We start from the raw sequence: 25,436 nt of genomic DNA on the forward strand, positions 1-25,436 counted from the left end.
CAGCTGCGCCTGTGTCTATCGTCAGCTGAACCTTCCTATTTTCTATCTCGCAAACCATTGTACAAGGAGGTAATTCTCTACTTTTCGATCTACTGATTCCTGCCAATTGGGGTGTCTCTGGACCTATCGATGGTCGATTTAATTCCCCATTTGGTTCTCTAAACGTGACCGATGTGACTCTGTCCGAGTCTCGCGTTTGTTTATTGTCTTCGGACCTATTTTGCGGTGCGGGCAACGCTAAAAATCGAGGGGCGGCTACGTTGTTCGGTGCGCGCTCCGTATCGAAGCTGCTTCCGGGCCAACCTAAACCGTAACGCGGGGGATAAAAGGGCAATGGAATACCTTGTCCATTGTCAAATTGTCTAAATCGCGCAGGGGAAAAGGGTATCTGTTCTGACTGACTAACTCTAAAGGGGTTCGGCAACTTTCTAACGGGGATCTGCCATTGGGGAGCTTCTTGATTCACTCCCCACCTTCCGGGATACTGAGAAAAAGCGTTTCCTCCGTACCAATCGAGAGGCGTCGGCATATAATCTCCGTATTCTGAATAATTAGGATTCGTAGCGTGAAATCTAGGCGATCTATCTCCATTCTTTCTCCAAGGGGGTATCGGACCTTGTTTCGAAAAGGGACCGTAGTAAGGATATCGCGCGCGGGGTTGTCCTTGCGGATTAGCGGGCTGAGATCGCGGGGAAAATTGTTGCGGTGGGCGTCGCTGCGGGCTCGGGGGATGCTGCGGGTTTCGCATTCGGTCATTCGCTCTATCAGTTTCTTGTATCCGATTTGTTCGCGAGGGTTCTCCCCTTTGGAAATTGTTTATTGGCTTAGGCGCGGGCGGTTGATCTAGTCTTTTTCCTAATGTCGCTAATTGTTTCGAAATTTGCGCGATTTTTGCGTCGAGGGCCGATTCTCTCCGCGAATTGGATTCTTCCGCCAGTGTGTCGCGATCCTCTACTGCATCATTGATGCCGGCAACTAAATTTCGCGTTTTTCCCGCCAATTGATCTATCGTTTCTTCACGGATAGCTATCTTAAGTGCTTCGGCAAAAGTCGCGGGGTCATGCGTCATAACCCGTCTTTTTAGCCTGTCCGTTAGACCATGCAGAAATTGGACGCGTAATTTTTCGTCTAGTTCTCGCTGTTGACAGCGTTTGATAATTGCGTTCTCCTCTTCGTTCGCGCCTGTCTGTTCTATGCTTGTCGCGCTAGCGAGGGATTGCAAGCGGACCGCGAATTCCTGAACCATCTCATCTCGTTTTTGAGTACATGTATGGAACTTCTGGACACGTAAGGAGTATGGTTCTTGGTCGAAACGCTGAATCATCAGCTTCCGAAAAGTTTCGAACTCCGTTACACTCTTCATGCTGAGGTCGCGCCATGCAAAATCTCGGGCTACACCTGTGAGCTTGCACTTGGCTATGCTCAGGCACTGCCGAGGGGTCCATCCCGCCAGACTAGCGATCTCTCCCAACGTGTCAAAGAAATCGGTGACACGCCCTGTTTCACCCGAAAACGTTGGGATCAATCCTCCAAACGCGGAAAAGGAGGGAAGAGAGCCGCTACTGCCACCGTCACGAGGTCGCGTCGGGACACTTGCATCTGCCTCCATCGCTCGACCCACTTTTTAGAAAAACTCTTTGTCGGCGTAACTTACAAAAATTTTTGTGTGGGACTATTAAATCCCGAGCTTCTGACACAACTGTAAGGTCAGAACTGGTATAAATTGGGCATAAAATCCCACTTCTGACACCACTGTAAGTTCGCCGATTTTGGGGGCAATACGTTAATTGCGCGTCAGGAAAACCTAGGGTCAAACCGTATGTGGGTGGTGGCGGTAGGAGACAAAGATGACAAGTGTCTTACACGAAAACCGTTTATTTTGACATGAAGTTAACTTACACAACAGGAATAACAAAATAAGTTCGTTGGCCGGCTGAGGTTTCGCTTCTTCTGTGCCCCGGGGCTCAATGAGGTAGCTACTGACGATCTTGCGTCCTTGATGCGAGTTCAGGTGTCCGATGATGCGGCGGTGCTCGGCGGTTATGGCGTTCTGGATGCTGGGGGGTCCAGTGCACGGCTGAGACTCGGCTATCCTGACCTCTTGAGTATGTGTCCGTGTGCTGCGGGCCTGGCGTCTTGGAGAGAATCTGCCCCGTGTCCTTGAGATTCGGGGGTTTTATAAGATTTTCCCCGAATCTCACCCTTTTGATTGGTCCCTTTCACCCTCTCCCTTACTCCGATTGGTCATTCCTTTGTTTCTAGGCGAAACCCGAGACCGATTCGGGTCGGGAAAAGGTCGGAGAGGTGATGACGGTCCTTTAACGTTCGCGCTCGTATTTTACTCCGTTATGTCCCTTTTCTCTGTCATCTTTGAACCCAAACGGTCCACCAGATGTTCTTGTGACCATTTTATCCCCTACCGCGTTCTCACTTAACAGATATTCCTTTTGTTCTTAGACCCCCTTTCTCCCGCTTGCTTCAACCAGCTATTTGTTCGCGCGCATCTCGACAAAGCTCTCCCTTTCTCTGTCGACATTCCCCCCTGTTATTTATCGTCGCGTCGCGTTTGTTTTACAATTCGAGAAAGTTTTCGTCTCATCTGGGCTTTGTCACTAACACATTCCCTTGACCCGATTCTGTCTTTGAAACTTTCTGACGTTAAAGTTTGTAATTAGTCGAAATTTCTACGCGCTTTTACGACCCTCACAATTGCATCGATTGTGGATTTTTCCGGCCTGAATCCATACTGCCCATCATTCATATGACCCTTGCTTATTAGGTGCCAGTTAATCCTTCCTACGATGAGGCCATCCAGCACCTTAACCAAAACCTGAAGAAGGCTTATTGGTCTGTATTTTTTTTCCGCTGTAGGATTGACTGTCTTAGGAATGAATTTAATGCATGCTAACTTCCAGGTATCCGGTAAGCAGCCTTGATGGAGGCAATCGTTGTAGAGGACAACGAAGGCAATGGGGATCGCCTCGAAGACCTTCTTAACCATCTCTGCTGTTATCTTGTCATGCCCCGGCGCCTTTTTATTTGCCAGAGTATTGATAGCTTGGCGGACCTCCCCGAAAGTAAACCATCTGTCATCTTCCCCATCTGCCTCCTCTAATAATTCAGAGCAAATACGCCTGTGGCTGCGTTTATCCTTTATCGGGTCGTCGGCCAGAAAATGGAAGTCAAGGAGTTTTGTTATGTTCCTACTTATGTGATAATTACTACTGTTTGTGTTACCAGGGGATGTGAAGATATTCGAAATTGCTGCCCCTTTCTTTTTCTTAAATGTAATCCTATATGGTTCACCCCATAGGTCGTTAGTTGGGTCTTTACAGAACTTGCGCCAGCCATTTGACCTGGTTTTATTTATGTTATTTTTATATGCTTTTAAGGCCTCCGTGTATTCTTTTCCTCTTTGTTCCTTTCGTGCACCATTGCTTTCCCTAAGCAACTTCTTCCTGAGTTTCCTCACTCTCTTTTTATCGTTTTCAAAGTTCTCATCCCACCAATGAGTGCGGGACTCTACTTTTCAGCTTCGATGATTGACTGTGGGCATAGGTGATTGAGTAAGTGATGTGGTTAACATAGTGATCGATGTCTTCTTGGTTTCTGTTTTCTGTAAATCGATATTCCCTCCACTGTCTAGCGAAGATTTCTTGAAATAGATTTCTGTTGGTAATTTTGCTATAGTATTTATTTGTCTGAGCCCCTTGCTGGTAGTCATTTTTAATTGTTGTCAGAATATATCAGTAGTCACTTGCGGAGTCTTTGAGGAGGGTATTGCAACTTATGATATTACTTCCCACCCCAGTGGGCGCCAGACAGACGTCCGTCCAGCCCTTTGCCCTTGCAGTCTGAAAGGTGGGGATATCAGAAGTGTTGAGGGAGATATCATCTATTTCATTTAACAGGTCTTGCAACAGCCTCCTCTGTTATCTTTTATCTCATGATACTATATGAGAAATTTTGCATTGCATAATATACGTATTCTTTTCTAGTTTCCTCAAAACCGAGGCTAGCTCCTCAACACAATCTTCGTCACTGTCGAAGGGTGAGAAATATATGCTTAATATGTAGTCCACGGGTCCTTGGTGGAGTGCCGCTGTGGTAATCCGGTTGGAGCTGAGCTCGGGTATTAATGCAATGCTGACTTGGTTGTTCCTGACAATTATTCCACGTTTCGGCCTTTCACCATCAGTATTTTTGTACAAAACTTGCCAAGTACCGAACCTTACAATTTGATCCTTTATGGTGTAAGGTTCTTGGATGAGGACAATGTCCGCGTTCAAGTCGTTTGCCGATTTTATAACAAGTGAAGAGGCTGCCTGGCTCTTTTGAGTGTTTATTTGTAAGATTTTAAAGTTACCGTTATCCATGATGTTGTGACTTTGTCTAGTTGTAGAGGGAATAGTATTTGTTTTATTCATAATTGGTTTGTTTCACCAGTAATTTCTTGTAAGATTTTAAGACTGGACAGAACGGCGAGAAGGCATTATGGTTTGTATCGTATATGTGATCGTTTTGTTGCCCTTTATTTGCTTTCACACAATTGATACATGTAGGTGTATCTTGTTGGTTTCCACAGTCCTTAAACTTATGGCGCTTGGTGCAATGACTACAGCGCTCTCTGTGGTCGCAGGATGCCGCCATATGCCTGAATCCAGTACATCGGTAGAACCTGACTATGGGGATATAGTCGTCGACCACCAGAGTGCCCCATTCATAGCTTACCCGTCTCATATTAATTAGTATATTACGCAGTGCTGGGTGCACTGACATCATCACGTGTCTGTATCCTGGTTTTGTCTTGGAGTTTATCCCATGCGTAATTTTTATTTCTTGCTCAAAAGCCTCTTCAGAATATTTGTTCCGTATTTCCTCGTTCTGTTCGTATAGTTTTTTAATTAGCGCCTCTTTTCCCTTCACAGCCGGTACGTTTAAGAAAATCACTCTAGGTCTTCTTCGTTCGAGCCTAGTCATCCTTACCCTCTCGTTCAGCTCTGGTAATTTCTCAATTGCCTCTTGCAGGTTTTTTGCATCCCTTTCCGTTTTAACCCGGAACTTAATTCCCTTGCCAGGAACAGCCGATACTTGCCTCATGCTTATGCCTAGACTTGCTGGGTCTATCGTTTCACTTATAACATTCATCATCTCCTCTAGACATAGATCTTTCCCTTCTTTTGTCACTGTTGACACTATCATTAAGTCTTGTGTCTTCTCCTTTTACTGGGATGTAGCAGTAGTGTCAGTTATTATATTTGTGGTACGGCTTCCTCTATGAGAGGTGGACCCCCTTTTTGCCACTTCCGCGTAGCTGCTGTTACCCTCTCCTGCACCTTTTTTGGTCCTTAGGTCTAGCACAATACCGTAGATACTATTAGCGGCAGCGTGCATATCGAACGCTGCTCGCCTGATGGCTTTCCTATTGCTCACTGATACCGAGCCATGGTAGTTCGCCGGTAAAGCTTGCATAATTATATCGAGTCCCTGGGTGATTGTCTCTAAGAAATCCATCTCTGGGCGATCCATCATCAAAGATTCGTCGTGAAGACACGGAAAAAATACAAAAACAGCCCGACAATATACAAACTCGGGTAACCTAGGACGATGTGACCAGCGAGACCCGAAAAACGAGACGAACACCCACTGAATTAGGGTCGGTTAGGGTACTTGACCCGGCCACGTGCAGAGGTCAACGACCATTGACTCCTTTGTCTGGTACAGATTTAAGATCGCTCGTTATTTTAAGACTAATATACATGGACACATGAAATTTAGTACACAGGTAGTTAATACATAGATAAAGGAACTGCCCGAATAAGAAAGAGAACGGTGGCCCGAGAAGCCCGCACGACGGCTCGAACCGTGACTACTTTCGGTCGTTGTAGAGCGTGAACAAAACGTCGGAGCGAAAAACCAATGACGGCGTTGGAAAGCCCGTAAAAAGCCGAGAAAAATGGTTTATTACACTACCTCTTACCGGCGGAATTCGCCCGGAAATGGCGGACGGAAAACACAAAAATTCCGGGGGTCCTAACTACTGAACCGTTGGTCCGATCCGGAAAAATCCGAAGTCGTTCGACAGCTCGTGAAGAGACGAATCCGGCGATATAAGTTAATCCACTAATTGATCAAAAGTAACACCGATGCGGCGATCCAAAAACGGAGCACATCCACTCACTGCCTAACTAATAATCCAGCGCGACTAGAAAGTTTATACCGGTCTTGCATCGAGAGTAAATCATATGGCCTGCCTGACACTGGAACATTGGGGCGACATGTATTCATAACACACTGGACACTCGAACAGGACGACCAGTGCGGGGTCCGAAAGGAAACGTTGAGAGGCTCCCGGTCTGTTGTTGTTTGTCTCCGAGAACGTCGTTGCTGTCTGTCTTTCCATGGTTCATTCTAAATAAAGGAAAAGAAAGATAGTTGAGTCTTAGTCTTTTCTCTGGTGAAACTGTACACGAGATTATCGCTAAGGAGATACAGATGCTTCTTCGCGATTTTATAAACGTCTCATTTGAGTAGGAATAGTTTCGACTCCAGCGGGAAGTGTGACGGACTCTTTCCGATTGGGTCTCATCAGCATTTGTTGATTGACTTCTAACACCTCTAAAGTCCTTGAAGGTGGACTCGTCTCCACGGCTACTGGCGCCAATTCGATCATTTCCCTTGAAGCAGACTCCGCTCGTTTTTCCTGACAGGGAAGGAGATATGTGATCGCTGGTTTTCGTTCTTTTCGACAGCTTGATCGTTTAAAACAGCTCCAATCACGAGAGCAACTACGATGACAACAATAGGGATTATGAATGTCAAACTCCATGTGGAGAATGGATAAGTCCATACATTTGATGGTTTTGAAAACGTGGTATCGATCTTCATTTATCTTATCTTTTGACTTATATCTCGAAGCATTCGACCAGAAAATTCCAGAGTCCAATCGCGTTCATTAGAGTGTAGAACGCTTGAGGTAACGTTTTTCTGGATGTATTCTTGTAGGATCTTAATTTCTGTAAAATTGTTAACATCCGTTATCGCTGGTATTACGTAATGGTTTCGAAGGGCAATCTTCAATGTGATCTGTGCTTGAAAGTGAGACATAAGACGTATGCCGGGTACGTGGCCAACACAAGTCATAGGTAATTTTAAAAAATTCCTGTATTGTTTAATTTGATCATTTTAACTTGTGGTTGCATTGAGCTACTCATTTGGTTACATTCCATAACTAAATTTAAAGGTGACGGGGTGGAATATATCCAAGTCCCTTCCTTGTCGATGCGACGAAATAATGGCTTTGGATACACGGTAACGTTTCTCTTACATAATTTATTAACAGTCGGTTCATCTGCCATGAACAAGGCGTATTCACTCCCTTGCTATCGGGAGGTGTCGGTTCAACGACTCCCACTTTATTAGTCACCAGAGAGTGGACTTTCCCCTCCACTATGACCTCTGACCGCGGGGGAATGACGTAATCGTCAGCTAACGTCACTTCCTTAGGAGAGTCGTTCTCTCCCTGCACTAAGCTATTAAAGGTTGTTTGTTTTCCTTCTCTCCTTTTATTTTTCGCTTATTATTTCCAGCGCGTTTGTTTTTCTTTTTCGTTTCCCCGTTTTTTCTAGTTTTATTCTTGTCTTCGTTAGTTAAAGTTATATTTAAATCGTCTCTTTTTGTATCAATTTGCTTCAGACTGTTTTCGATAGATTCCTTTGTACTACGATGTTTGTCTGTTTCTCTTATCTCGGCTAAACCCAAAAAAATACAATATCGCCCGAGGGAAAACTAAGTGTTGCGTTTCTAACAGAAATCGTGACGTCGTACAATTCAATGATGTCTCTACCAAAAATTTCCTCGTCTGGCTCGGTGATTTTGGGCCTTACCAAATAACAATCATGATAAAAGACTAATCCTCCGATACTAAATTTTAATCTAAACTTTCCGATTGTCTGTATAACGTGACCGGTAACACTAACTAATTCTACCGTTTTCGTTTCGGCTCGCGGTAATTGTTCTATGTTGGGGAAAAGTGTTCGAGATATTAGGGTAATCGCTGCGCCCGTGTCTATTGTCAACCATACCTCTCTATCCTCGATTTTTCGCAAATCATCGCACAGGGAGGCAAATTTCTACCTTTCGATTCGTTTATTCCCGCTAATGGGATTGAACTGAGCCTTCTGGTGGTCGTTCTACATCGCGACTTCGTTCTCGAAATTGTACCGATGTGACTCTATCTGATTCTCGCGATTGTTTATTTCCTGACGAGCTACATTCAGGGGCAGGTAATGCTAAAAATTTAGAAAAGGTCGCGAGGGGTGGCGTTCGTTCAGCATCGAAGCCACGTCCTGTAATCCCTTGACTATAACGCGGTGGATAAAATGGAAAGGGCGCAAAACTCCCGCAACTTTCAGGTTCGAATTGCCTGAATCGTGCCTGATAAAAGGGTATCTGTTTTAATTGATTGGTTTGAAAGGGGTTGGCACGTTTCGTATGGGGACTACCTATTCGGGAGCGTCGCGCTTTGCTCCCCACCTTTCCTGATATGGTGGAGGGACATTTCTTCCATACCATTTGGAGGGTAATGGAGCGTACTCTAATGGATTCAAATTCGGCGAAAAAGTTTGTAAGTATCGATCTCCGTTTGCTCTCCATGGGGAAATTGAGCCATGTTCCGTATATTAAATATAAAAGGGGTATTGCGCGCGGAGTTGTCATTGCAGGAAGGCGGCAGTGATCGCTAGGAAAATTGTTGGGTGGACGACGCTTCAGGCTCGGGGCATAACGTGGGTTTCGCATACCATTGTTCGCCCTTTCAGCTTCTTTAGTTCGATTTGTTCACGAGCTTTTTTCTCGTCAGAAGCCGTTTGTTTGCTTTGGCGCAGGCTGTTGATCTAATCTTTTCCCTAATGTCTCTAATTGCCTCGAAAGTTGTGCAATATTTATGTCGAGAGCCGATGTAAGTTTGCCGACATCCTGGGGGGAATCGTTAATCCCGTGTCAGAATGATCTAGGGTCGTACGCGTGTGGGTGTGGCGGAGGAGACACAGAGGACAAGAATCTCACAAAAACCTGTTTATTTTAAACATAAAATTAAACTCACACTAAGGAACAAATATTGTCCAGATACAATCGGCTGTTTGGATGTCGATAGCATCGATGCTCCTGTAGTAGTTTATTGCTTAGGCGGCCTCGAGGCAGTGATGTTTTCGGGTTAGTGAGACTCCGTTGGTCGGCGACAGCAGGATTTTGGTATCGGCACCCAGACGAAAAAGATTCATCTCCAGTTTTTATTTGACACAGCANAATCGTCGATACGTCGCTTACAGTGCGACTCAGCAATATGAACAAATAGATTACTATAAATTTTCCCATCGTTATGTACCAAAAAGGGAGTTTACATTATTATTAGATTGATTTCGCGACAATTGATTTAGATGAGCACGCGTATTTACAATAGACCTCGCTCCATTTGGAAGATGATACCCTCTCTCTCTCATAAGAAAGAGAAGCTACCATTTACAATCAGCGAACAATCCAGTTGGAGTAGGGTGTGGCAGCCGCGGGAGGTCTTCACTCTGCTGAGTGATTTCGCTGACCTCTGCGTCTCTTAACACTCCCACCTGTGGTGGTACAATTCCCGAAGATTTAGGAAAGACCCAGGGATACTCGCTTACTGGTCCTTGACTTCGGAAAGCATAGTTGTGTGTAGGTTGCGACGAAGTCACGGGTGGTTTAACTTTTGTGTCTCCGGCAGTGTTTGTGGTATCTAACTGACTTTGTTGCAGTGACTCTAAAACAATTTCATCCCAGGGGTCAACCTGTTCTGTCTGAGGTTGTTCCTCTGTTAGGGGTGAAGGATCGGCGTTTCTCGCATCTAGGTTTTTTTCTCCTGCATCTGGTGGTACGAATTCCAACCTAGCGATTGCAGTTTTTATCCTATTAGCATGTGTACGCAATTTCTTTTTGGATTGGATGTGTTGGACTATAAAATCTACAGGACTCGTTTCCGTGATTATTCTATAGGGACCGTGCCATCGCGGGGCTAATTTTCACTTTACTCCCGCGGGTATAGCTTCCTCATTAACGAAAACTCTGTTTCTGATTGAGAATTTATATGGCTTATGCTTACGTTGGTGATATGTATTCCTATCGTACGCAGCCTTTTCTGCGTGTTTCTGGGCTAATTTGTGAGCTGAGGCCATCCTCGCTCTCAATTCGCTCGCGTAATTTTCACTTAGATCATATCGAGGTCGATTAGGTTCAATAACGATGTCAAAGGGGTAAGTTGGATCGCGTTTATACAAAAGGAAAAAGGGCGTTTCATTCGTGCTCGAATGCACAGTAGTATTGTACGCGAAAAGAGCATAAAGGATCATTTCATCCCAATTGCGCTGATCCGCGTCAACATAATGAGTCAAAATATCTATTAGGGTCTTATTAAGGCGTTCTACCATTCCGTTACACTGGGGGTGATATGCTGTAGTAAGAAGTCTCTCTACTTTTAATAACTCGCATACCTTTTTCATGACTTTGGAAACAAAATTGGATCTTCTATCTGTTAACAACTGCTTCGGGACCGAATGTCTGAGAATAATTTGCATGACAAACGCTTTTCCCGTTACCCGTAATATCGGGTAATGGGATTGCCTCGGCCCATCTAGAAAAATGATTGATAAAGACTAATAGATATTTGTTGCCGTTACTAGTGATAGGAAGGGGGCCCTGGATATCCAGTGCAGTGCGCTCGAAGAGTCTTGACACTCGCGGGAACGTCTGCAGTGGAGCTTGATGTCTGTGTTGGGGCCTTTTCCTCATTGCACATTGTTGATAGCTATCGCAATAATAGGCTATGTTTTTATTCATTTCCGGCCAAAAAAACTGTGTCTGTAATTTCTTTCGCATCTTTTTCATGGGGCAACGGATAAGGGTCTAATTGGGTAATTTTATTTAATTGATGATAATCCACCACCATTCTATACGACGAATCAGATTTACGGACCATTAATGCTGGAAATGCCCATGGGGAGCTAGAAGGTTCTACTACCCCACTTTTAATCATTTAACCACTAACTCATCCATTATTTTTCTCTGGGCATATGGAATTCGATATGGGGCACGACATATCGGGGGATTATTCCCGGTATCTATCTTATGCTCTACTAAGTCACAATAACCTAAATCAAAATCGTCTTTTTTCGCGAATACATGCTTATATTCATATAATAAATCTAATAAAGGGGTCAGCTTATCCTTTTCTACTTCGCTAAAATTAAACAAATTCGCAAATTGCTCTCTAGTTAAATCGTTTTCGTTTAATCGCGTCATTTTATTTTGTTCCGCGCTTTCTTTTGTTTCTTTTTCCGCTAAGAGAAAAGTTCTTAACTTACTTCCTCTGACCAATTTAACTGGTTGTGTTTTTACATTCATTATTCTAATAGGTACTTGACCATGCCTTTGTGTTTTGACTAACATACAGGCAATAAACATCCCTCTCGCTTGGGAGGTGTCGGTTCAACAACTCCTAATTGACCTGTTAACTGGGAATAAACTTTCCCTTCTACAATGACCTCTGACCGTGGAGGGATGACGTAATCGTTGGCTAACGTCACCTCCTTAGGAGAGTCGTTCCCTCCCTGCTATAGGCTATTAATAGTTGTTTGTTTTGACTTCTCTCGTTTTGTTTTTTGCTTTTTATTTCGCGCGCGTTTATTTTTCTTTTTCATTTCCGCGTTTTCTATATTTTTGTTTTTATTATCGCTAATTAAGGTTAAATTCAAATTATCTTTCGACGGTACGCGTTTCTTTTCGCTAGTTTTCTCGCGATTATTCTCAACGTTTTCATTTAATTCTGAACTATCTCCGTTTTCTTTTATTTCGGCTAGTCCCCAAAAGGTCACTGTGTCTCCTGAGGGGAAACTAAGGGTCGCGTTCTTAACCGAGATTGTAACGTCGTATTTCTGAATAATATCCCTACCTAAGATTCCATCGTTAGGCGTAGTGATCTCGGGGTGCACTAAATAACAATCATGGAAAAAGGTCAAACGTCCGATTTGGAATTTCAATTTAAACTTTCCGAATGTCTTGATAACGTGTCTGGTAACACTTATTAATTCTACTATTTTAGTTTCAGCTCGCGGCAATCGCGATGTATCGGGAAATAACTCTCTAGAAATTAAAGTAACAGCTGCGCCTGTGTCTATCGTCAGCTGAACNGTATTCACTCCCTTGCTATCGGGAGGTGTCGGTTCAACGACTCCCACTTTATTAGTCACCAGAGAGTGGACTTTCCCCTCCACTATGACCTCTGACCGCGGGGGAATGACGTAATCGTCAGCTAACGTCACTTCCTTAGGAGAGTCGTTCTCTCCCTGCACTAAGCTATTAAAGGTTGTTTGTTTTCCTTCTCTCCTTTTATTTTTCGCTTATTATTTCCAGCGCGTTTGTTTTTCTTTTTCGTTTCCCCGTTTTTTCTAGTTTTATTCTTGTCTTCGTTAGTTAAAGTTATATTTAAATCGTCTCTTTTTGTATCAATTTGCTTCAGACTGTTTTCGATAGATTCCTTTGTACTACGATGTTTGTCTGTTTCTCTTATCTCGGCTAAACCCAAAAAAATACAATATCGCCCGAGGGAAAACTAAGTGTTGCGTTTCTAGTGGAAATCGATACGTCGTACAATTCAATGATGTCTCTACCAAAAATTTCCTCGTCTGGCTCGGTGATTTTGGGCCTTACCAAATAACAATCATGATAAAAGACTAATCCTCCGATACTAAATTTTAATCTAAACTTTCCGATTGTCTGTATAACGTGACCGGTAACACTAACTAATTCTACCGTTTTCGTTTCGGCTCGCGGTAATTGTTCTATGTTGGGGAAAAGTGTTCGAGATATTAGGGTAATCGCTGCGCCCGTGTCTATTGTCAACCATACCTCTCTATCCTCGATTTTTCGCAAATCATCGCACAGGGAGGCAAATTTCTACCTTTCGATTCGTTTATTCCCGCTAATGGGATTGAACTGAGCCTTCTGGTGGTCGTTCTACATCGCGACTTCGTTCTCGAAATTGTACCGATGTGACTCTATCTGATTCTTGCGGTTGTTTATTTCCTGACGAGTTACATTTAGGAGCAGGTAATGCTGAAAATCCAGAAGGGGTGGCGTTCGTTCAGCATCGAAGCCACGTCCTGTAATCCCTTGACTATAACGCGGTGGATAAAATGGAAAGGGCGCAAAACTCCCGCAACTTTCAGGTTCGAATTGCCTGAATCGTGCCTGATAAAAGGGTATCTGTTTTAATTGATTGGTTTGAAAGGGGTTGGCACGTTTCGTATGGGGACTACCTATTCGGGAGCGTCGCGCTTTGCTCCCCACCTTTCCTGATATGGTGGAGGGACATTTCTTCCATACCATTTGGAGGGTAATGGAGCGTACTCTAATGGATTCAAATTCGGCGAAAAAGTTTGTAAGTATCGATCTCCGTTTGCTCTCCATGGGGAAATTGAGCCATGTTCCGTATATTAAATATAAAAGGGGTATTGCGCGCGGAGTTGTCATTGCAGGAAGGCGGCAGTGATCGCTAGGAAAATTGTTGGGTGGACGACGCTTCAGGCTCGGGGCATAACGTGGGTTTCGCATACCATTGTTCGCCCTTTCAGCTTCTTTAGTTCGATTTGTTCACGAGCTTTTTTCTCGTCAGAAGCCGTTTGTTTGCTTTGGCGCAGGCTGTTGATCTAATCTTTTCCCTAATGTCTCTAATTGCCTCGAAAGTTGTGCAATATTTATGTCGAGAGCCGATGTAAGTTTGCCGACATCCTGGGGGGAATCGTTAATCCCGTGTCAGAATGATCTAGGGTCGTACGCGTGTGGGTGTGGCGGAGGAGACACAGAGGACAAGAATCTCACAAAAACCTGTTTATTTTAAACATAAAATTAAACTCACACTAAGGAACAAATATTGTCCAGATACAATCGGCTGTTTGGATGTCGATAGCATCGATGCTCCTGTAGTAGTTTATTGCTTAGGCGGCCTCGAGGCAGTGATGTTTTCGGGTTAGTGAGACTCCGTTGGTCGGCGACAGCAGGATTTTGGTATCGGCACCCAGACGAAAAAGATTCATCTCCAGTTTTTATTTGACACAGCACTTCCGATTTTCACACACTTTTGTCTTGACTTGCCGAGTGTTGTGTCGAGTGCAGTCTTGCCGAGTGTCTCCTTTTGTCCTTCAAGATCAAGGATATATCAATCTTTGCTCTTGGTTTTGTTTTCTGATTGGCTTCCTTCGTCTGTCTCTAAGCGAAAAACGATTCCTTTTCGAGTCACCAGAAAGATCCGCCTTGAAAAATTTACCTGACACCATTGTAACTCTGGATGCAAAATGCTGATGAAACTTTGAAACTTGTGCTCATATTTTCCACCATTGTTGTCTAGTCTGTGACGTTTTTGATATTTAACGACACGATGCGATGTCCTTTTTTCGTCATTAATCTTTCCTCTTTTCAAAATTTCTATGTTTTAATTATGTGCATATGAGCGACTTTTCAAAGGTCCATCTCTACTGGAGGTCGTTCGTTTACAATNGAAAAGGAGGGAAGAGAGCCGCTACTGCCACCGTCACGAGGTCGCGTCGGGACACTTGCATCTGCCTCCATTGCTCGACCCACTTTTTAGAAAAACTCTTTGTCGGCGTAACTTACTCAAATTTTTGGTTGGGACTATTAAATCCCGAGCTTCTGACACAACTGTAAGGTCAGAACTGGTATAAATTGGGCTTAAAATCCCACTTCTGACACTACTGTAAGTTCGCCGATTTTGGGGGCAATACGTTAATTGCGCGTCAGGAAAACCTAGGGTCAAACCGTATGTGGGTGGTGGCGGTAGGAGACAGAGATGACAAGTGTCTTACACAAAACCGTTTATTTTGACATGAAGTTAACTTACATATTATGAATAACAAAAATTGGGACTGTTGGCCGGCAGATGCTGTTGAGTGCCCCGGGGCTTCCTTGAAGAAGAGTCCGACAGAGAACGGGCGATGTCCGGTGTTCGGATATACTCTTCCTTCCTCTGAGTGTGCGGAGAAGCTTGGACGGTCGTGTACGGATGACCTGGCGTCTTCTTGGCACTCGTCTTTGGGGAGAATCGCCGCCCTGTCCTTGAGATTCGGGGTTTTTATAAGATTTTCCTTGAATCTCACCCTTTTGATTGGTCTCTTTCACCCTCTCCCTTACCCCGATTGGTCATTCCTTTGTTTCTAGGCGAAACCCGAGACCGATTCGGGTCGGGAAAAGGTCGGAGAGGTGATGACGGTCGTTTAACGTTCGCACTCGTATTTTACTCCGTTATGTCCCTTTTCTCTGTCATCTTTGAACCCAAACGGTCCACCAGATGTTCTTGTGACCATTTTATCCCCTACCGCGTTCTCACTTAACAGATATTCCTTTTGTTCTTAGACCCCCTTTCTCCCGCTTGCTTCAACCAGCTATTTGTTCGCGCGCATCTCGACAAAGCTCTCCCTTTCTCTGTCGACATTCCCCCCTGTTATTTATCGTCGCGTCGCGTTTGTTTTACAATTCGAGAAAGTTTTCGTCTCATCTGGGCTTTGTCACTAACACATTCCCTTGACCCGATTCTGTCTTTGAAACTTTCTGACGTTAAAGTTTGTAATTAGTCGAAATTTCTACGCGCTTTTACGACCCTCACAATTGCATCGATTGTGGATTTTTCCGGCCTGAATCCATACTGCCCATCATTCATATGACCCTTGCTTATTAGGTGCCAGTTAATCCTTCCTACGATGAGGCCATCCAGCACCTTAACCAAAACCTGAAGAAGGCTTATTGGTCTGTATTTTTTTTCCGCTGTAGGATTGACTGTCTTAGGAATGAATTTAATGCATGCTAACTTCCAGGTATCCGGTAAGCAGCCTTGATGGAGGCAATCGTTGTAGAGGACAACGAAGGCAATGGGGATCGCCTCGAAGACCTTCTTAACCATCTCTGCTGTTATCTTGTCATGCCCCGGCGCCTTTTTATTTGCCAGAGTATTGATAGCTTGGCGGACCTCCCCGAAAGTAAACCATCTGTCATCTTCCCCATCTGCCTCCTCTAATAATTCAGAGCAAATACGCCTGTGGCTGCGTTTATCCTTTATCGGGTCGTCGGCCAGAAAATGGAAGTCAAGGAGTTTTGTTATGTTCCTACTTATGTGATAATTACTACTGTTTGTGTTACCAGGGGATGTGAAGATATTCGAAATTGCTGCCCCTTTCTTTTTCTTAAATGTAATCCTATATGGTTCACCCCATAGGTCGTTAGTTGGGTCTTTACAGAACTTGCGCCAGCCATTTGACCTGGTTTTATTTATGTTATTTTTATATGCTTTTAAGGCCTCCGTGTATTCTTTTCCTCTTTGTTCCTTTCGTGCACCATTGCTTTCCCTAAGCAACTTCTTCCTGAGTTTCCTCACTCTCTTTTTATCGTTTTCAAAGTTCTCATCCCACCAATGAGTGCGGGACTCTACTTTTCAGCTTCGATGATTGACTGTGGGCATAGGTGATTGAGTAAGTGATGTGGTTAACATAGTGATCGATGTCTTCTTGGTTTCTGTTTTCTGTAAATCGATATTCCCTCCACTGTCTAGCGAAGATTTCTTGAAATAGATTTCTGTTGGTAATTTTGCTATAGTATTTATTTGTCTGAGCCCCTTGCTGGTAGTCATTTTTAATTGTTGTCAGAATATATCAGTAGTCACTTGCGGAGTCTTTGAGGAGGGTATTGCAACTTATGATATTACTTCCCACCCCAGTGGGCGCCAGACAGACGTCCGTCCAGCCCTTTGCCCTTGCAGTCTGAAAGGTGGGGATATCAGAAGTGTTGAGGGAGATATCATCTATTTCATTTAACAGGTCTTGCAACAGCCTCCTCTGTTATCTTTTATCTCATGATACTATATGAGAAATTTTGCATTGCATAATATACGTATTCTTTTCTAGTTTCCTCAAAACCGAGGCTAGCTCCTCAACACAATCTTCGTCACTGTCGAAGGGTGAGAAATATATGCTTAATATGTAGTCCACGGGTCCTTGGTGGAGTGCCGCTGTGGTAATCCGGTTGGAGCTGAGCTCGGGTATTAATGCAATGCTGACTTGGTTGTTCCTGACAATTATTCCACGTTTCGGCCTTTCACCATCAGTATTTTTGTACAAAACTTGCCAAGTACCGAACCTTACAATTTGATCCTTTATGGTGTAAGGTTCTTGGATGAGGACAATGTCCGCGTTCAAGTCGTTTGCCGATTTTATAACAAGTGAAGAGGCTGCCTGGCTCTTTTGAGTGTTTATTTGTAAGATTTTAAAGTTACCGTTATCCATGATGTTGTGACTTTGTCTAGTTGTAGAGGGAATAGTATTTGTTTTATTCATAATTGGTTTGTTTCACCAGTAATTTCTTGTAAGATTTTAAGACTGGACAGAACGGCGAGAAGGCATTATGGTTTGTATCGTATATGTGATCGTTTTGTTGCCCTTTATTTGCTTTCACACAATTGATACATGTAGGTGTATCTTGTTGGTTTCCACAGTCCTTAAACTTATGGCGCTTGGTGCAATGACTACAGCGCTCTCTGTGGTCGCAGGATGCCGCCATATGCCTGAATCCAGTACATCGGTAGAACCTGACTATGGGGATATAGTCGTCGACCACCAGAGTGCCCCATTCATAGCTTACCCGTCTCATATTAATTAGTATATTACGCAGTGCTGGGTGCACTGACATCATCACGTGTCTGTATCCTGGTTTTGTCTTGGAGTTTATCCCATGCGTAATTTTTATTTCTTGCTCAAAAGCCTCTTCAGAATATTTGTTCCGTATTTCCTCGTTCTGTTCGTATAGTTTTTTAATTAGCGCCTCTTTTCCCTTCACAGCCGGTACGTTTAAGAAAATCACTCTAGGTCTTCTTCGTTCGAGCCTAGTCATCCTTACCCTCTCGTTCAGCTCTGGTAATTTCTCAATTGCCTCTTGCAGGTTTTTTGCATCCCTTTCCGTTTTAACCCGGAACTTAATTCCCTTGCCAGGAACAGCCGATACTTGCCTCATGCTTATGCCTAGACTTGCTGGGTCTATCGTTTCACTTATAACATTCATCATCTCCTCTAGACATAGATCTTTCCCTTCTTTTGTCACTGTTGACACTATCATTAAGTCTTGTGTCTTCTCCTTTTACTGGGATGTAGCAGTAGTGTCAGTTATTATATTTGTGGTACGGCTTCCTCTATGAGAGGTGGACCCCCTTTTTGCCACTTCCGCGTAGCTGCTGTTACCCTCTCCTGCACCTTTTTTGGTCCTTAGGTCTAGCACAATACCGTAGATACTATTAGCGGCAGCGTGCATATCGAACGCTGCTCGCCTGATGGCTTTCCTATTGCTCACTGATACCGAGCCATGGTAGTTCGCCGGTAAAGCTTGCATAATTATATCGAGTCCCTGGGTGATTGTCTCTAAGAAATCCATCTCTGGGCGATCCATCATCAAAGATTCGTCGTGAAGACACGGAAAAAATACAAAAACAGCCCGACAATATACAAACTCGGGTAACCTAGGACGATGTGACCAGCGAGACCCGAAAAACGAGACGAACACCCACTGAATTAGGGTCGGTTAGGGTACTTGACCCGGCCACGTGCAGAGGTCAACGACCATTGACTCCTTTGTCTGGTACAGATTTAAGATCGCTCGTTATTTTAAGACTAATATACATGGACACATGAAATTTAGTACACAGGTAGTTAATACATAGATAAAGGAACTGCCCGAATAAGAAAGAGAACGGTGGCCCGAGAAGCCCGCACGACGGCTCGAACCGTGACTACTTTCGGTCGTTGTAGAGCGTGAACAAAACGTCGGAGCGAAAAACCAATGACGGCGTTGGAAAGCCCGTAAAAAGCCGAGAAAAATGGTTTATTACACTACCTCTTACCGGCGGAATTCGCCCGGAAATGGCGGACGGAAAACACAAAAATTCCGGGGGTCCTAACTACTGAACCGTTGGTCCGATCCGGAAAAATCCGAAGTCGTTCGACAGCTCGTGAAGAGACGAATCCGGCGATATAAGTTAATCCACTAATTGATCAAAAGTAACACCGATGCGGCGATCCAAAAACGGAGCACATCCACTCACTGCCTAACTAATAATCCAGCGCGACTAGAAAGTTTATACCGGTCTTGCATCGAGAGTAAATCATATGGCCTGCCTGACACTGGAACATTGGGGCGACATGTATTCATAACACACTGGACACTCGAACAGGACGACCAGTGCGGGGTCCGAAAGGAAACGTTGAGAGGCTCCCGGTCTGTTGTTGTTTGTCTCCGAGAACGTCGTTGCTGTCTGTCTTTCCATGGTTCATTCTAAATAAAGGAAAAGAAAGATAGTTGAGTCTTAGTCTTTTCTCTGGTGAAACTGTACACGAGATTATCGCTAAGGAGATACAGATGCTTCTTCGCGATTTTATAAACGTCTCATTTGAGTAGGAATAGTTTCGACTCCAGCGGGAAGTGTGACGGACTCTTTCCGATTGGGTCTCATCAGCATTTGTTGATTGACTTCTAACACCTCTAAAGTCCTTGAAGGTGGACTCGTCTCCACGGCTACTGGCGCCAATTCGATCATTTCCCTTGAAGCAGACTCCGCTCGTTTTTCCTGACAGGGAAGGAGATATGTGATCGCTGGTTTTCGTTCTTTTCGACAGCTTGATCGTTTAAAACAGCTCCAATCACGAGAGCAACTACGATGACAACAATAGGGATTATGAATGTCAAACTCCATGTGGAGAATGGATAAGTCCATACATTTGATGGTTTTGAAAACGTGGTATCGATCTTCATTTATCTTATCTTTTGACTTATATCTCGAAGCATTCGACCAGAAAATTCCAGAGTCCAATCGCGTTCATTAGAGTGTAGAACGCTTGAGGTAACGTTTTTCTGGATGTATTCTTGTAGGATCTTAATTTCTGTAAAATTGTTAACATCCGTTATCGCTGGTATTACGTAATGGTTTCGAAGGGCAATCTTCAATGTGATCTGTGCTTGAAAGTGAGACATAAGACGTATGCCGGGTACGTGGCCAACACAAGTCATAGGTAATTTTAAAAAATTCCTGTATTGTTTAATTTGATCATTTTAACTTGTGGTTGCATTGAGCTACTCATTTGGTTACATTCCATAACTAAATTTAAAGGTGACGGGGTGGAATATATCCAAGTCCCTTCCTTGTCGATGCGACGAAATAATGGCTTTGGATACACGGTAACGTTTCTCTTACATAATTTATTAACAGTCGGTTCATCTGCCATGAACAAGGCGTATTCACTCCCTTGCTATCGGGAGGTGTCGGTTCAACGACTCCCACTTTATTAGTCACCAGAGAGTGGACTTTCCCCTCCACTATGACCTCTGACCGCGGGGGAATGACGTAATCGTCAGCTAACGTCACTTCCTTAGGAGAGTCGTTCTCTCCCTGCACTAAGCTATTAAAGGTTGTTTGTTTTCCTTCTCTCCTTTTATTTTTCGCTTATTATTTCCAGCGCGTTTGTTTTTCTTTTTCGTTTCCCCGTTTTTTCTAGTTTTATTCTTGTCTTCGTTAGTTAAAGTTATATTTAAATCGTCTCTTTTTGTATCAATTTGCTTCAGACTGTTTTCGATAGATTCCTTTGTACTACGATGTTTGTCTGTTTCTCTTATCTCGGCTAAACCCAAAAAAATACAATATCGCCCGAGGGAAAACTAAGTGTTGCGTTTCTAGTGGAAATCGATACGTCGTACAATTCAATGATGTCTCTACCAAAAATTTCCTCGTCTGGCTCGGTGATTTTGGGCCTTACCAAATAACAATCATGATAAAAGACTAATCCTCCGATACTAAATTTTAATCTAAACTTTCCGATTGTCTGTATAACGTGACCGGTAACACTAACTAATTCTACCGTTTTCGTTTCGGCTCGCGGTAATTGTTCTATGTTGGGGAAAAGTGTTCGAGATATTAGGGTAATCGCTGCGCCCGTGTCTATTGTCAACCATACCTCTCTATCCTCGATTTTTCGCAAATCATCGCACAGGGAGGCAAATTTCTACCTTTCGATTCGTTTATTCCCGCTAATGGGATTGAACTGAGCCTTCTGGTGGTCGTTCTACATCGCGACTTCGTTCTCGAAATTGTACCGATGTGACTCTATCTGATTCTTGCGGTTGTTTATTTCCTGACGAGTTACATTTAGGAGCAGGTAATGCTGAAAATCCAGAAGGGGTGGCGTTCGTTCAGCATCGAAGCCACGTCCTGTAATCCCTTGACTATAACGCGGTGGATAAAATGGAAAGGGCGCAAAACTCCCGCAACTTTCAGGTTCGAATTGCCTGAATCGTGCCTGATAAAAGGGTATCTGTTTTAATTGATTGGTTTGAAAGGGGTTGGCACGTTTCGTATGGGGACTACCTATTCGGGAGCGTCGCGCTTTGCTCCCCACCTTTCCTGATATGGTGGAGGGACATTTCTTCCATACCATTTGGAGGGTAATGGAGCGTACTCTAATGGATTCAAATTCGGCGAAAAAGTTTGTAAGTATCGATCTCCGTTTGCTCTCCATGGGGAAATTGAGCCATGTTCCGTATATTAAATATAAAAGGGGTATTGCGCGCGGAGTTGTCATTGCAGGAAGGCGGCAGTGATCGCTAGGAAAATTGTTGGGTGGACGACGCTTCAGGCTCGGGGCATAACGTGGGTTTCGCATACCATTGTTCGCCCTTTCAGCTTCTTTAGTTCGATTTGTTCACGAGCTTTTTTCTCGTCAGAAGCCGTTTGTTTGCTTTGGCGCAGGCTGTTGATCTAATCTTTTCCCTAATGTCTCTAATTGCCTCGAAAGTTGTGCAATATTTATGTCGAGAGCCGATGTAAGTTTGCCGACATCCTGGGGGGAATCGTTAATCCCGTGTCAGAATGATCTAGGGTCGTACGCGTGTGGGTGTGGCGGAGGAGACACAGAGGACAAGAATCTCACAAAAACCTGTTTATTTTAAACATAAAATTAAACTCACACTAAGGAACAAATATTGTCCAGATACAATCGGCTGTTTGGATGTCGATAGCATCGATGCTCCTGTAGTAGTTTATTGCTTAGGCGGCCTCGAGGCAGTGATGTTTTCGGGTTAGTGAGACTCCGTTGGTCGGCGACAGCAGGATTTTGGTATCGGCACCCAGACGAAAAAGATTCATCTCCAGTTTTTATTTGACACAGCACTTCCGATTTTCACACACTTTTGTCTTGACTTGCCGAGTGTTGTGTCGAGTGCAGTCTTGCCGAGTGTCTCCTTTTGTCCTTCAAGATCAAGGATATATCAATCTTTGCTCTTGGTTTTGTTTTCTGATTGGCTTCCTTCGTCTGTCTCTAAGCGAAAAACGATTCCTTTTCGAGTCACCAGAAAGATCCGCCTTGAAAAATTTACCTGACACCATTGTAACTCTGGATGCAAAATGCTGATGAAACTTTGAAACTTGTGCTCATATTTTCCACCATTGTTGTCTAGTCTGTGACGTTTTTGATATTTAACGACACGATGCGATGTCCTTTTTTCGTCATTAATCTTTCCTCTTTTCAAAATTTCTATGTTTTAATTATGTGCATATGAGCGACTTTTCAAAGGTCCATCTCTACTGGAGGTCGTTCGTTTACAATTATTAATCATTTAAAATTATTACATTCTGTTTACATCAATAAAGTTTTTTTTTCTCTCGTGGTTTCATATGACTAACATAATAATTTCGATCTTTGATCGGTTTTTAACAATAGACGATTTTTTTAGTTTCGTTTTAATAAATTTCTAATAATAAATGTTTAATTTCAACTCATTTTTGGAGCCTCACAGGGCTCCCCGCCATTTTAAAATGTGGCTCCAAGGTTAACGACATTTTACCTGTCAGATCTGGAAGCTTTCAGTCCATGCTTCTGTCTTTACAGAAGTGACATAATATCAACAATGGTCTACAGTTTTGTTATTCTTTCGTGTGTGCTTGATCTCGCGTTACATCGAAATGTTTTCTTTTTCAACAGATCATTTGATCGAAGAAAACTTCAATTGTTTACTTTTTTTTGTTGCTACAATTAAATTTTAATGACCGTTCGAAAATATTGTTTATTCGCACGCGTTTTTCATACGTTTCCTAAGCTTTTTTTCGCGTCGATTAAGTATACGAATTAGTTGTCAAATAAAACAAATTTGTATAAGTAAAAAAGGTTTAATAGCAGATATAACATAAGATATAAAATAAAATGAAAAATGGATTACAAATTTGAATTTAAGGTATAAAACATATAGGCTATAATATATTTTTTTTTCAAGTTTGACACATTTTTCTCAAAAAAATTTTTTTTCTCGGAGTGTCCTTCTGACTAATGGGTTCCTTGTTTTGTCTAATGGCGTGGCGGGTGTCAGCTTCTCGCTCTTCCCGCCGCTCGATACCGTTGTTCCTGCTCCTGCAAAATCCTTTGTGACCTTTCCCATAATTCTCGACCTCGCCCCCTTTCTCGTTGGACTTGAGGTGAAAAAGCTCTACGGGTTATCGAACTCGAAGATCTAGATCCTTCGCAATCCCTAATATTTAGTCTGCATAGAGATGAGTGTGTCGTTTCCTGGAGGCCCTGAGCCCTCTCAGCTGCGAAGGTCACAGCTTCGTCGACCTCTCGCTGCAGGTCTGGTGGAACGTCCATTTCCTGGGGCAGGATGAGCAGTTCTGGATACTTTGCGTCAGGGGAATTTAAAATTCGCTGAATGGCGTGTGGAACAGGTATAGGACTTACCATTCTCCTTTCCTCCCCTGACCATTGGAAGAGAGAGCGAACGCGGTCAAAATCTGTTTCCTCAGAGTCCCACCATCCCGACGACTCTGCCATGGCCTTGTCTGTCAACACAAAAGGAAACAGGTTTAGTGTCTAGCAGTGCGTCCTAGTTCCTTAAAACATTTGTGTTTTATTTATTTTTTTTTCAAAAAGATACAGTTCTTGTCTCGCACTGCCTTTTAGGTTTACTGAGAAATTTCCGCAAGTGGGTTCTCCTCTTTTTCTTCTTCGATCTGTGTTCTCCCTTCTGTGTCTGGTTCAGACGTCTCTACTGTTTATCGAGTGCACGAGGGCAAGATCGTCACGATGACGGTCAGAACTTTGTCCTCGAGCATTCGCTCTAACATTTGTATGCTCAGTGTCATACAGGCTCTCATTCGGATTAAAAACTTCAGGTCTCCGGTTATACTTCGGTTTATAGATTCCCATAACATAAGTTTTCCTCGCCTTCGGACTTCGATTTTTCCTTTAAATTGTCCTGATTCCCGGCGACTTCCTACATTTCGAATTATAATATAGAGGGGGGATTTTTCGTCTACTTTTTCTGTTTTAAGAATTTGAATCAGAAAATCTCGTTAAAAACAATGAAGGCGGGCCACCCAAGTAAGAGGTTGGGTTTCTTCCAATCCTATGAGGGCCATCTTAACAGCGTCGTGTTTTAAATGTTTTATTTTTGGGTGTTTTTCTGTCAGATGAGGGACCACCTGTTGATAGACGCCTTTCCATTTGCAGGTATCGTCCAGAGATGGACATCAGACATCAGATTAAAAATTGTAAGAGAGCTGTCTGTAATCAAGCTACAGACTTTGCGCTTTTGAATTGAAGGAAGGAGTAAAGTTAGAGATGTAGGAAGAGGGAAGAGATAAAGGGAGATAGGAAAGTGTGAAGGGAAGGCATGGGGTACCATGAGGTCTTGCATCGCATTTATTAATTAGGAAAAAAACATAATACATCAGGGATATAAACATTAAAAGGAACAAAATAAAACGCGTATTTACATGTTGAGATATTATTAATGATTGGTGGGTTACATTAGGATGATACAGTGAATACAGTAATTTACAGTAGTGCCTGTATTGACACCCAATGACAATACAATTGGGATGGAGGTGACGGTCATTAGTCCATACAGGGAGGTCCAGCGATGATTCTTTGATGGCTAGGTTGCGTTGCTGTTGCCGGGATTACTGGCGTTGAGGGTTGCTGTACTGTGGATGTAGTCCGAGAGTCCTCTCCAATGTTTGTTGTTGCTGAAAACTTCGGCTGTTTTTGGAGGCCAGTTCTGACCTTCTGCAAGACATTTACCTATGAAAGGCAGTCTTTTCTTTTTGTGCTTTGCGCAGTCATAGAGAAAGTGCTCTACTGTCCCTTCACTGGCATTGTTGCATTCACAAGTGTTGGTATCAGTTTTTCCGAATCGGAAGAGATAAGCTGCGAAATTACCATGGCCCGTGAGGACCTGGGTCGTTTGTGCGTTCGGGATGTAGTGGCTGGCTTTTTTACGACGGGCGATCGTTGGGATGTACGCATGAGTCCTTCTCCCAGTGT

General features: G+C 43.5%; 1 long non-coding RNA gene across 1 annotated transcript; it reads left to right on the forward strand.

Annotated features, from left to right (window-relative positions):
* Window positions 1-754: 754 nt before the first annotated feature.
* LOC111639198 lies at window positions 755-22,785 on the forward strand. The gene is made up of 3 exons (XR_002759026.1): window positions 755-7,392; window positions 12,242-14,564; window positions 22,712-22,785. It is a non-coding gene; the product is annotated as an uncharacterized LOC111639198 (long non-coding RNA).
* Window positions 22,786-25,436: the final 2,651 nt, after the last annotated feature.

This window comes from Centruroides sculpturatus, unplaced genomic scaffold, assembly GCF_000671375.1.
Source record: "Centruroides sculpturatus isolate CEXI.00-Female unplaced genomic scaffold, Cexi_2.0 scaffold1218, whole genome shotgun sequence".
NCBI classification, from domain to species: domain Eukaryota; kingdom Metazoa; phylum Arthropoda; class Arachnida; order Scorpiones; family Buthidae; genus Centruroides; species Centruroides sculpturatus.